The following is a 14,984-nucleotide window of genomic DNA, read 5'->3' as shown; positions in this document are numbered from 1 at the left end:
GCTCTATTTCTGTGGAGATAAAGTTATTTCTTATATAGAGAGCAACTCCACTTCCTCTTTTGTTTAGTCTGCTTCTTTTAAATAATTTAAATCCCTCTAGCTGTGTGTTCCATTTGTGGGTTTCGTCCCACCATGTTTCCGTAATGGCAACAATATCATATCCGCCCTCATTTACCTGAATTACCTATATATATATATATAAAGACGCGGTGGCTCAGTGGGTTAGGACGCTGAGCTTGTCGATCAGAAGGTCGGCAGTTTGGTGGGTCGAATCCCGAGTGCCGCATAACAGAGTGAGCGCCTGTTACTCGTCCCAGCTTCTGCCAACCTAGCAGTTCGAAAGCACGTAAAAATGCAAGTAGAAAAATAGGGACCACTCCGGTGGGAAGGTAACAGCGTTCCGTGCGCCTTTGGAGTCTAGTCATGCTGGCCACATGACCACGGAGATGTCCTTGGACAAGCGCTGGCTCTTCGGCTTTGAAACGGAGATGAGCACCGGTCGGAAACGACTAGCACGCATGTGCGGGGGAACCTTTACCTTTATCTTTATATATATATGTGTGTGTGTGTGTGTGTGTGTATATATATATATATATATATATATATATATATATATATATATATATATATATATATATATATATATATATATATATATATATATATATATATATATATGTATGCCATGGCTACAATATTGAACTTTTTTCAAACTGTACCCTGTATTCAATGTGTTTTTTACCAGTTGGATCTTCATTTTAAGCCAATGTACTAACTGGGATAATTTTATTTTGAGTTTCTGGCCAATGCATATTAAGATTTGTCGGTCCATTTGTCTAATCTAGAAAACTGTTCTCTGATACCAGATGAGTGGTTGATCATCTCGTTGAATGCCACATAAGTGTGTATCATTCTGGCACTCCTCTAAGTAATGATACTCATGGGGAAAAAATGGAATGGGAAATAAATAAAAATGTCTCAGATCTTGATCTACATTAATTTCACTTATTACTTTTTAATTGTTTGTAACCACAGGCACAAGAATAGTTTTGAGCAAGTAATTTCAACTGCTGGCTGAGAAACGTGTTCGGTGGTATCCAGTAATAGTACATTCAGTTTTATAGCTGAGGGCAAGCAGAGTATATCACAACTACATGGCAAAAACTGTCAGACTTCAAAGAGGGATTTTAACTCCACATAATACACAGTTGGGAGTTTGGCCTGTTAAATGGTTTTTTGCTTTAAAGGTCCAAGTGCTCAGATAGTGTATTCTGAGAATCAATGTCATTGTTGCTGTTTCTCTTTTTTTTAGTAGCTGTGCAAAGGATTTTCTTTTCCTTTCCTTTCCTTTCCTTTCCTTTCCTTTCCTTTCCTTTCCTTTCCTTTCCTTTCCTTTCCTTTCCTTTCCTTTCCTTTCCTTTCCTTTCCTTTCCTTTCCTTTCCTTTCCTTTCCTTTCCTTTCCTTTCCTTTCCTTTCCTTCCCTTCCCTTCCCTTCCCTTCCCTTCCCTTCCCTTCCCTTCCCTTTCCTTCTTTTATATCATTTTTTTTGGTAACTGCAAAGACAATTTGAATATGAAAACTGGATTCTTCTTAATGCAAGAGCACTTAATCCCCACTGAAACTTTTAAAATTCTCTTTCCCTGGAGTTTTTTTCAAAGCCACTTGCATATAAAATATGTTTATAGCCTTGGTACAAAAGAGATTAGCATGTTATTTATTTTGTACCTTCAGGACAGGAATAGGTGGAGTGTCCGTGAAACCAAATAAGTAAACTATGCAACAAGATATTCCAACCAGTGGAAAAATCAACAGAATTAACATCTCTCTCTCTCTCTCTCTCTCTCTCTCTCTCTCTCTCTCTCTCTCTCTCTCTCTCTCTCTCTCTCTCTCTCTCTCTCTCTCTTTTCTCTCTCTCTCTCTCTCTCTCTCTCTCTCTCTCTTCTCTCTCTCTCTCTCTCTCTCTCTCTCTCTCTTTTCTCTCTCTTTTCTCTCTCTCTCTCTCTCTCTCTCTCTCTCTGTGTGTGTGTGTGTGTGTAAACCATCAAATTTAATGTTTAGCTTTTTTCAATATGAGATCAGTGATTTCTTATTTCCAAAAATTCTCTAGTTGCTAATGTCAAAGAGATGTCCACAAGACATAGTGAAAAACCATGTTTAGGGTGATGGCTGTAGCAGTTCAAGAAAAACCTGGACGTTTTTTCTAATGTAATTTTTTTGGAAAACATTTTTAACAAGACGAAAACAATACAAATGTTAGAAAAGAAACAAAATAAGGAAGAATACTGAATAAGACAATATTCTGAAGAAGCAGCTTCCATTTTTTTCCTGACAGTCGTTATAAATGCATTTATAGTTTATACTGTCTAAGGTTACATCATAAATTCCTTCCTTCCATAAGCTACCCTTTCAAATCTTCAAAGCCACAAATTACAAGTTTATTCTTCTTTCTTTTTTTAGTAAAAAAAAAACTCATAAGGGTTTCCAGTTAGCAATAAATGTAGTTGTTGATCATTCTGTAATCAAAGAAGTTAATTTTGCTGTCTTGGCTAGTTCCATTATCTTCAATGTCAGTATTTCAGAAACTTTCCATTTTTTGCACATATAACAGCCACACGGCAGTAATCATGTATAAGAATAATCTTCTATGGCTTACACACACACACACACACTACACAAAATCCTCTCCTGCTTAAGAATGTACAGAGCTGTGAGTATGGTATCCTTCTGATACTCACTAAAGCAGCTATCTCTTTAATTCAGATCTTTGCAATTAGACCATTTAAGGAATCACAGGCATTTTATATCATGGGATTTTATAAAGAACAGATAGAATTTGATGAGATATATCTGAAAACAGATGAAAAACTAATTAAAAAACTTTACCAACATTTGTTAAGCTTAAAGATGGAAGAGGAACCAGTAAAAGAAACAATGATAATATGGGCAAAGAACTTTGGGTATAACACAGAATTAGAAACTTGGCAAAGCTTATGGGAAAGAAACTCTAAAATAACGAAAGCGGCAACCTATAAAGAAAACTTACGCAAAATGTTTTTTTTAGAAGGCATCTAACACCGGTGAGATTAGCAAAAATGTTTAAAAATATGTCTAGTAAGTGTTAGAAATGTCAACAAAAACCAGGTACTTACCATCATATCTGGTGGACATACCCTAAAAGCTAAAAGATTTTGGTCAAAAATACATATATGGTTAGAGAAAATGACTAAAAAACATATAGACTTTAAGCCAGAATTGTTTTTGTTAGGCACAATAGTAGGAAACTATGAGAAAGAATGTATATATTTAACTTCACATGTATTAACTGCAGCAAGAACAGTATTTGCTCAATATTGGGGGAAAATGAAATGTGTTTGTGTGTGTGTGTGTGTGTGTGTGTGTGTGTGTAAATTTTTTGGCTTGCTAACAAAGAATAAAGGGAGACCGATATGATCATTTCAAACTTACTTGTTCTTATCAGTCAGCCATACCCTTCTGAGATTCGAAGCAAGTGTATTGTGAATGCTTAACAAACATTTAACACATATCTTCCTTGCTTCTCAGCTAAGAGAGAGAGAGAGAGAGAGAGAGAGAGAGAGAGAGAGAGAGAGAGAGAGAGAGAGAGAGAGAGAGAGAGAGAGAGAGAGAGAGAGAGAGAGAGAGAGAGAGAGAGAGAGAGAGAGAGAGAGAGCGCCAGCCTGTGGCCTAGGGGCTAAAACAACTGCTTAAGACACTGCTGGCCCAGGTTCGAATCTCAGAAGTGTATATATATATGGATCCTTGGTTATTCGGGTTTTTCCCCGTGTAGAACTAAAGGTGTAGGAGCGACGTGAGTGTTGTTGAGTTGTGTTGTTGTTTTTTTGATGCACCCTGTTGACCCAAATATGGGAGAAATCTTTTGCCTGTATCAGCCCAAACTAGGGCCATCCACAGGCAGCAGTCACTTACTGCGACAATCATTTTTATATTAAATTTGGATTGCTAACAAAGAATTAAAGGGAGACTGGTATAGCTATTTCAAGCTGCTTTGCCCTCATCGGCCAGCCACACCCTTCTGAGATTCGAATGTGTATGTGTGTGTGCACACACACACACACACACACACACACACACACATCTTTAATTCAGATCTTTGCAATTAGATCGTTTAAGGAATCACAGGCAAATGATCACTTTAAATGATACACTGGATTCTTAATGTATCCTACCTTACTAAGAAATACAATAAAGCAGTTATTACTCCTTTCTGTTATACGATTGATATCCATCTGTCTCACGAGTAATAAAGTACTCAGATGACTCTGAAATCAGCTTCTCTGGGTCTATGTGTCTGCAATTCCCTTCTCTTAATCTCAGGTAAGATACATATCTGAACTTTCTGCTGTTACGGACCATTTCCTTTGTTTTCCTCCTTTTTTTTCCTCTTTTGAACAGCCACTTGGGTGTTTTTAGACTCTCATATTTTTTTATGTGCTTGCTGCACTGAAATTTTACAATGTAAGAGTCAGAACATGTTCAAGGGGGCTTGGTTTCTCTTATTCCAATTTTACAGCCTTCTAAAATAACATCTCAACTAGTGAACTGTTGGAGATGGCAGAGAAAGGGGCAATTCAATTTCCATTAATAGAAAGCGAACAATTCCTCGTGGAGACATTTTGTTGCTTTCCATCCTCCAGGACCATTTTCTTTCTCGATCTGCAGCTTTGAGAAAATATGATTTTAAAGGAAGGGTTTTTTTTTATTCCAAAGAAATCAGCCTTAAAGTGAGAGACACAAAGTAATTATTGCATTCCGAGTCTCATCAAAGGGAAAGGAAGATGGCATTCTAAGGTTGCATCTTCTCTATTTTCAGTTTATAAATCTTCCTTCATTTTCGACTACTTCCGGTTACTTTAGCTTTCTCTAAATAGCTTACACTTAAAATGTTGTCCATTATTTTAGGTAAGTATTAGATTTATATCCCGGTGTTTTATTCTAGAGTTCAAAATGTTTGCATGAAGTCTCCCTTCATTTGTGACTGGCTGTCCCAGAACCATCCCATGGTGGTCAATGCCTGAGGGTGGATTTAAACTTGAGTGTCTCCTCTCTCTCTCTCTCTCTCTCTCTCTCTCTCTCTCTCTCTCTCTCTCTCTCTCTCTCTCTGTGTGTGTGTGTGTGTGTGTGTGTGAGTGAGATAGATAGATAGATAGATAGATAGATAGATAGACTAATTAAAAGTCCTTTTCTCAGATCAAGACATGGTAATGTTTGAGATATTAACTAAAGCGTATACAAACAGAACTTAGAACTGTTAGAAGAGAAAAAAATAGAATAGAATAGAATAGAATAGAATAGAATAGAATAGAATAGAATAGAATAGAATAGAATAGAATAGAATAGAATAGAATAGAATAGAATAGAAATATAGAAAGTGAATAGAATAGAATAGAATAGACAATATGGAATAGAATGGAATAGAATAGAATAGAATAGAATAGAATAGAATAGAATAGAATAGAATAGAATAGAATAGAATAGAATAGAATAGAATAGAATAGAATAGAATAGAATAGAATAGAATAGAATAGAATAGAATAGAATAGAGTAACAGTAATGTGCATGTAGAAAAGAAAGCCCTTACGTATAGATTGGTTTCCGTCATTCAGTTCAGCAACACTTACTCCTAAAAAAATTAAATCTCATGCCATCATAGAATATGTATCTGGATTTGTAACAATGGATTGGCAAGCAGAATAGAATAGAATAGAATAGAATAGAATAGAATAGAATAGAATAGAATAGAATAGAATAGAATAGAATAGAATAGAATAGAATGGAATGGAATGGAATGGAATGGAATGGAATGGAATGGAATGGAATGGAATGGAGTGGAGTGGAGTGGAGTGGAGTGGAGTGGAGTGGAATGGAAAGGAATGGAATGGAATGGAATAGAATAGAATAGAATAGAATAGAATAGAATAGAATAGAATAGAATAGAATGGAATGGAATGGAATGGAATGGAATGGAATGGAATGGAATGGAATGGAATGGAATGGAACGGAACGGAACGGAACGGAACGGAGTGGAGTGGAGTGGAATGGAATGGAATGGAATGGAATAGAATAGAATAGAATAGAATAGAATAGAATAGAATAGAATAGAATAGAATAGAATAGAGTGGAATGGAATGGAATAGGAATAGGAATAGAATAGAATAGAATAGAATAGAATAGAATAGAATAGAATAGAATAGAATAGAATAGAATAGAATAGAATGGAATGGAATGGAATGGAATGGAATGGAATGGAATGGAATGGAATGGAACGGAACGGAGTGGAATAGAATAGAATAGAATAGAATAGAATAGAATAGAATAGAATAGAATAGAATAGAATAGAATAGAATAGAATAGAATGGAATAGAATGGAATGGAATGGAATGGAATGGAATGGAAATAGAATAGAATAGAATAGAATAGAATAGAATAGAATAGAATAGAATAGAATAGAATAGAATAGAATAGAATGGAATGGAATGGAATGGAATGGAATGGAATGGAATGGAATGGAATGGAGTGGAGTGGAGTGGAGTGGAGTGGAGTGGAGTAGAGTAAAGTAGAGTACAGGAGAGTACAGTAGAGTAGAACAGAGTACAGCAGAGTACAGTAGAGTGGAATGGAATGGAATGTAATAGAATAGAATAGAGTAGAGTGGAGTGGAGTGGAATAGAATAGAATAGAATAGAATAGAATAGAATAGAATAGAATAGAATAGAATAGAATAGAATAGAATAGAATAGAATAGAATAAGAGTGGAGTGGATTAGAATTAGGATTAGGATTAGCATTAGGATTAGAAATAGAATAGAATAGAATAGAATAGAATAGAATAGAATAGAATAGAATAGAATAGAATAGAATAGAATAGAATAGAATAGAATAGAATAGAATAGAATAGAATAGAATAGAATAGAATGGAATGGAATGGAATGGAATGGAATGGAATGGAATGGAATGGAATGGAATGGAATAGAATAGAATAGAATAGAATAGAATAGAATAGAATAGAATAGAATAGAATAGAATAGAATAGAATAGAACAGAGGAACAGAGTTGAAAGGGACTCAACCTTGTACCTCAGGGTTGAACTGTGGAGTCCTGGGTGCTCTATGTGCTTGGCAGCTTCCTTACAAATCCAACCTAATCACAACGAATGAACAAGTGTTTAGACATTTTAATATTGGTCATTATTATGCAGTCCTAACACAGCACTCTATGCAACTAAAGTAGCAATCAAAAATACTGGGACTCCATTAGCAGCAGTTTTCAGTTTAAGTTTGATGGTGGGGAGGGATCAATCAAATATAAAGTGTAGAGGAATAATGATAATAAGAAATTACTGCAGTCAAAAATAACCCTTTCTATCTGGGATTTATTAATAAGGTTATGCAGAGCATTAGAAAGGAAGGCAAAAGAATGCTTTGGAAATATACTTTTTCTATGTTTTGCTTTTGAATCTCAAGATTTAGATAGTCAAACATGAAGATGGGGGAAAGTAAGGGCCGTTAAGACTTGATGGAATGTTTGGGAACTCTTACAACAACCTTCAGGTATGGAAATTAAAGAATAGAATAGAATAGAATAGAATAGAATAGAATAGAATAGAATAGAATAGAATAGAATAGAATAGAATAGAATAGAATAGAATAGAATAGAATAGAATTGGAAGGGACCTTGGAGGTCTTCTAATCCAGCGCCCTGCTCAAGCAGGAGAACCCATACCAGTGATGGAGCACCCACGATTTCTGGAGGCAAGCTGTTCCACTGGTTGATTGTCCTCACTGTTAGGAAGTTTCTCTTTAATTCCAGGTTGCTTCTCTCTTTGGTCAGTTTCCATCCATTGTTTTTCGTCCTTCCCTGTGGTGCTTTGGAGAATAATTTGACTCCTTCCTCTTTGTGGCACCCCCTCAAATACTGCAACAAAGAAGAGGGGGGTCAACTTATTCTCCAAAGCCCCAAATGAACGGAGTGTTGCCATATTAAGAATTCAGCATATTGTCATAAATTGTAGGCTTCCTGGTTTAAAGAGAAGAACTGGAAGCCATTCAATTAATGGAGAAATCCTAAGTGGTAACCAGAAGGTCTTCCTGGCTCAGGCTACTTGTAGAAAAGCTTTGGCCCTGATTTTTCCCCTCCTAAAGTTCACAAGAGTTAAGTTTTATCATCTGGGCTTCTGAGTGATTCATTTTATTTCTTTCCACTCATGTGCTTCTTTGATTGATTCATTTTTCTTTCCAAAAAAGAATCACGTTGCATGGAAGAAAATCATATCTGAGTTTTAAAATCGAAGTGTGGGGCTTTTTTTTTTGTTTTTTTGCTTTTCTTCTTTCAAAGAGAAAGAAAGAATCAAATGTTAATAGGCGAGATAGATTCGTACCCTGATAGCAAACTTCCTCTTTCTTGATATCGGTTCCTTATTTCTTGCTTTGTCATAAAACTAAAAGATGATTATTTTGAATTTCATTCAGCTTAGTGGGATTTAGAACATGTTATACATATTAAATAGGAATTCTGAGTCTTAGTCCGTCGTACTGCAATTTTGTAGCAAGATGTTTTCTCAAACTTGTACATTCATTTTGGCTTTGATATAAATTTCCATATTTTCATAGAATGCTCATCCAGTTGCCCCAACTCTACCCCAAATTAAGGGATTGTAGGCGTGTAAGAAAGGTTGTAACAATCAATCGTATTTATTCCTTACTAGCGATCTATTCATCCTGTAGCCATAAACATCACCGTAAGTAGACTTTTGTGCACAAAGATAAGTTTTGGGGAATGATCTTAACCTCTAGACTTAATTTACAGTCTTTAGAATGCTACTAAACTCAAAACTCTCTGCTATTTTTCTGATATTCTGGTCTCCAGAGATTCAAATTTTATCTTTCTCATAAAGAGAATATTCAGTAATAACTAGGGGGAAAAAATCTAACGTAACAGTAATAGCATATGGCTAAAGTCACACACACATGGTTGAGCAAAAATACAGATAATGTAAGCAATGGGATAAAAATTGTAAAAGAAGCTCCACTTTTAAAGAAATAACTTGCATAACGTTAAATAATAGGCCTAAAAAGTTGGAACTCAGTATGAAAACTCAGAACCATTTTTGTTCAGACTTTGGTAGACTTTCATGTTTTTCATAGGTGGCTCCCTATTAAACTTTGTTGCAGGTATCATTTCTTGATAATTACATTGCCCCCAAAATGAAAGAATGAAAGTGAAGCAGAGATTTCTCATTATGGGATAACAGAAAGGAAGAAAGTTAAGTACTGTGCAGCAGAATAGCTTCCAAAGCCAAAGGAAGAGAATTGCTTTCTGTTTGATTCTTTCTTGAGATCCATCATCTTTTCTTTCTTTCTTTTTTTCTACTCATGATGGTAGAAATGGTTTTTAGCTAATGAAAGTAAGAATGTAATTTAGATTGCCCCTAGGCAATATGCAAACGAAGATTACACATTTATGAACAGAAGGCAACATCAATTGGCTGTACAATCTGTAACCAGGATTCTTTCCCCTTTTCAGGGTCTTGCACACAGCAAGTAAAGTAGATAATTTTGAGTCTTGGAAGAAGAGTTTTTGGTTTTTGAAGGGTGGGGGAAGTTATTTGGGTGATTAATCAGTGGGTATAAAAATAGCACTGTGGAATCAGGCCAATGTCATGCATTTTGTGTCTCACAATGGCCAAGTAGATACCTCCGAATGACGAGGTTTGTTAAAAGTTGGAGATAAGAGACCTATCCAGCTCCAGTCATTGTCCCTCTATAGTTGAACAGGTCCCATTTGTAGGCATGAGGCCCAGAGGTAACATTGAAACATCAAGACCAAAGCTAGGAATGTGTAAAATCTCATTTAAAACCATCCAACTAAGTGGCCATCAATATACAGGTAATCTTTGACTTATGACTTAGTCAACGTATCAGTGGGGGCTGCTAATGACATGAATTTGAAATGCTGATAGTCACAAATCCCACACAGTTACATAATCAAGCCATAGGTGCTTAGCAACTGGGTCACAGATATGATTCACTTAATGACTGCAGCATTCATTTAACAACTGCAGTGGCTGTTTTTTTTAAAAAAAAGGTTGTAAAATCAAGTCGGTCATGTGACCGACCCATTTTCTGACCATTATGGTTTACAACCGTGATACACAAGCTCCATTACGACTGTACGTTAAAGGCTACTTGAGCCTTAGAGAATAGAGAATAGAATAAAGCTGGAAGGGACCTTAGAGCTCTTCTAGTCCAGCCCCCTGCTGAAGCAGGAGAACCTATACCATCTCAGACAGGTTATTGTCTAGTCTCTTCTTAAAAATCTCCAGTGACGGAGCACCCATGATTTCTGGAGGCAAGCTGTTCCACTGGTTGATTGTCCTCACTGTCAGGAAGTTTCTCCTTAATTCCAGGTTGCTTCTCACTTTGTTCAGTTTCCAACCATTGTTTCTTATCCTTTCCTCTGGTGCTCTGGTGTACAAGATGACCCCGTCTTCCTTGTGGCAGCCCCTCAGATACTGTATCTCCTGTTTCTTCTTTTCTTTAGACTAGCCAAACCCAAGTCACAAAGCCAAAGTCAAAGCCAAACCCAGGCCACAAAGAAGAGGGAGCCAAGCTATTCTCCAAAGCACCTGAAAGCAGGACAAGAAGCAACGGATGGAAACTAGTCAAGGAGAGAAGCAACCTAGAACTAAGGAGAAACTTCCTGACAGTTAGAACAACTAACCAGTGGAACAACCTGCCTCCAGAAGTGGTGAATGCTCCAACACTGGAAGTTTTTAAGAAGAGACTGGACAGCCATTTGCCTGAAATGGTATAGGGTTTCCTGCCTTAGCAGGGGTTGGACTAGATGACCTCCAAGGTCCCTTCCAACTTCTTCTTCTTCTTCTTCTTCTTCTTCTTCTTCTTCTTCTTCTTCTTCTTCTTCTTCTTCTTCTTCTTCTTCTTCTTCTTCTTCTTCTTCTTCTTCTTCTTCTTCTTATTATTATTATTATTATTATTATTATTATTATTATTATTATTATTATTATTATTATTATTATTATTATCATCATCATCATCATCATCTTAATTGCTCCTTGTTCTATTATTTTCTTGTTTTAAGTGTTTTTAAATTTTGTAAACATTCCAGAGTATCTGGGAGCCAGATACTGAATACATTTAATAAATTATTAGTTATTAGTATTTTCCTTTGACTAATCCAAGTTAAAGTTATGCCTCATGAAGAAACATTCGTTTTGTCCATCCTGAATCTCCTTCAAATCAGCTTCAAGAACATATTCTTCCAAATTTTTACCAACGGTCCAAAGTTTAATAGCTATGTAGATTTAGCTGTGCAGGAGAACAACCTTGATCATATTGGAGAAATTGGGTTTTAGCACATTATTTAGTTACAATTTTGATTCTGAGGCACAGGAATTCAAATCTTGATCCATTTACAACTGAAGGTGAATGGGCTTTGGATGTAGATTAACGGTGTGTCAACGCTGCAAACACTGAATGTTTTTGCTTTGACAATACAGTATAAGAGGCAGCCTTTTCCTTTAAACTGTTTTGCTTTTGAATTAAATGAAGCTGGGGGGAGGAGAATGCTACCCCAGTTGTTTTTAATAAGATAAGAAATGGCATGCTATAGAACGGAAGTGAAGCTTTGCATCTTAAACTAATTGGAGAATGTGATTTATGACGTTTAAATTAAGGGAGAGAATTGTGTTTGATACGATGTGTTTAGGGGAGGAGAATTCAGATTCTGGCATCTATCCATGCTGTGCCGACATCTTGTTCTCATTATTATAGACTTTTTAGAATAAACAATGCCTGAAGATCATTTGAAGTGTTTCATTCGTTGGAACCATGACATCGTGTGTCAACATGTCACCTATTAAAGTTGGCCTGAAAATTATTTTCATCAGGTTTTTTTGCACTCTAGAAATGTCTATGGAGATTCTTCATCACCCCAGTCATAGTTGTTCCAAAGGTGCTTTTTTCAGAAGGAAACTGGACTTTCTTGTTTTTTTCTTGAAGACGTTTCACTTGTCATCCAAGAAGCTTCTTCAGCTCTGACTGGATGGTGGCGAATGGAAGGATTTATACTCCTTGCAGACAGCTGGTCATTTGCCTTCTTTCAGAGAGTTGTTGAGGCCATTTGGAGGTTTTACCTGTGTCCTCTGAGTAGCTATGCACTTTGGGACAAACACCCTTCAAATGGTGCGGGAGTATGAATGGATTTCCAAAAAACATTGGAGACTAAAGGAACCATTTGCACTTCAGTTTGAGATGCAGACAACACAGACTCATCCCCAATTACCTGTCTTCAACAGGGACACAGGACAGAAAACATTCTGCAGCCAAAAAGGCTCCACACCCATCTGCACTACTCAGGTGTGACCCTGGATACACAGATAAACCTCCAAGTGGCCTCAACAACTCTCTAAAAGAATGCAAATGGCCAGATGTCTGCAAGGAGTATAAATCCTTCCATTTCCCCCACCACCGTCCAGTCAGAGCTGAAGAAGCTTCTTGGATGAGAAGCGAAACATCTTGAAAGAAAAACAAGAAAGTCCAGTTGCCTCCTGAAAAAGCATCTTTGGGCCACTCTAAAAATAATGCTGCTCAGCTTGATAGGAGAAACTTTCCTTTGCTCTTGACAGCCCCACTAAGAAAACATCATGTAATCAATTCCACAGGATGGCTAAAACCATGTTTATTGAGACTGGCTAAAACAGGGGTCTTCAAACTTGGCCCTTTTATCACTTGCAGACTTCGACTCCCAGAATTCCTCAGCCAGGCACGCTGGCTGAGGAATTCTGGGAGTTGAAGTCCACAAGTCATAAAAGGTCCAAGTTTGAAGACCCCCTGGGCTAAAAGAACAAAATCTTGCACCTTCTTATATCTTAGGTCTGTTGCTTCTGGATGCTATCTGGACATTCTGGATTTTAGAACAGCTCTCTGGCCTTTCGCTCAGCCAACAGAGCGAGCATCTAGCTGTCAAGGTTACCTTCCTTACGCTCTACAGCTCTTTAGAAAATAGTGTGATGGATTGGTTTGTGCTCCAAAAGGGTGCTTCATTTGAAGTAGCATTGAAGCAAAGCAGCCGTCTAAAGCTTTTGCCCAGTTGTAATAAATATAAAATATCCCTTGATGGACTGGTCTTTTTATTTTTGTCTTACATACATTTCAGCTTGTAGTTCTCACATGATTTCATTCCCAGATGCAATATATTTTTGGATAAAAGAGAAATGAGATGGGCGACCATTCTTTTTTTCTGAGTGACTTTCGACAATTCTGTCAGCGTTCAAGTTATTTCCAAGGCTTTCCCTGTTGCCTAGAATAGGGCTTTTCAACCTTTTCACCCATTGTACCACTTTTAGGATATGGCACAACATCCGAGGACCACCAGTCGCCTAGCAATGTGTCAAAAATTTGATGTCCCAAAAAAAAAGGAAAAAAGTGATGAAGTACAGGTAGTCCTCGACTCACAACAGTTCGCTTAGTGACTCTTCGAAGTTACAAGGGCACTGAAAAAATTTCCCCCCAAGCCACAGCCGAGCAAGACACCTGCCTGCGGTGGCGCTCTTCCTCCTGTCCGAGGTTTTCATTGTTGTGAGCATTTCTGCTGAGGATTGGCAGTGGGGGTGGGGTGGGGGGTGTTTGGTTTTTATCCCCCACCCCCCTCTGCTGGGTGGTTGCAGCAGATTTTGGTCACTTCACATGACCCTGGGACACTGTGACCATCATAAATATGAATCAGTTGCCAAGCATCTGAATGTAAATCACAAGACCCTAGAGATGCTGCAACATTCCAGCTGATCGGCACTTCTTCTGGGCTCAGCAGAAGCACCAGGACCAGCGAAGAGCTCCAGCTGGAGTCTGGCGCTGATCCTGGCGCTTCCCCTGAGCCCCGACAGCCCTGCAGCTCCAGCCATCTGCCACCGGTTCAGCTCATTCCCCTCCCCCACTACCACTTTTCTAGGATGGCCGTGTACCACCTGCCAGGTGCCAATGTACCACAGGTGGTACCCGTACCACAGGTTGAAAAGCCCTGTCCTAGAATCAGGAAGGCATAGTAAAACAAGCTGATTTATTTAGATAGGTGCAATATTAGCTTTTCCATCTGTTTCCAAAGGCAGGGTAAGAACTGTTATTTATTATTTATTTATTATTTATTAATTTAATTTGTATACCGCCCTTCTCCCGAAGGACTCAGGGCGGTGAACAGGGCAATACATATTAAAAAACAAGATACAAAAATTAAAAACGATTAAACAACAATGCCCATGAATAAGTTAGAACACATTAAAAAGGTTAAAACAAATTTATAAAATTTATAAAATTCCTCTCCCTTTCAAAGCCTCTGGCTCATATTTAAGGGATTCACAGAACAGCTAAGACAAAACAAAAAGATTGCCCGGCTGGCTTGACCTGGAGATTAATTCAAAAGACTCTGAGGCGGGTAGAGGTGCCATTCAGGTTGACTTTGAAAGAAAATTCAATTTCAGTCCAATCATATTATCTGGTGATTGGAGGGCTGTGGGGTTGAACCCTCAGAGATCAATATTTCATTGCTGTAGGCTTGTGTAAAGGTCTGGTGCCTGGTTTTCTTCTTCCTTATATTTGAGAAGATGACACTGAATGCCAACATTACAGGGGTAATTCCAAATTATGGGTAGAATTTAATACTGTAACGGTGACTGAGTGAGAGAGGCAAAGGTTCTGACTTCTGATGTGCAGGCTGGCTAAACGGACTTCTGTATTTTGTGACATCAAATTCTGTTCCAAACACCTATTTTAAATGATCTCCTTCATCTTGAGCAGGGGTCTTCAAACGTGGCCCTTTTATGACTTGTGGACTTCAACTCCCAGAATTCCTCAGCCAGCATGCCTAGCTGAGGAATTCTGGGAGTTGAAGTCCACAAGTCATAAAAGGGCCACGTTTGAAGACCCCTGATCTTGAGG

The sequence above is a fragment of the Vipera berus genome (assembly GCF_964194415.1).
Source record: "Vipera berus genome assembly, chromosome: 4".
Taxonomy (NCBI): Eukaryota; Metazoa; Chordata; class Lepidosauria; order Squamata; family Viperidae; genus Vipera; species Vipera berus.
Note: the sequence above shows the minus strand (reverse complement) of the source record.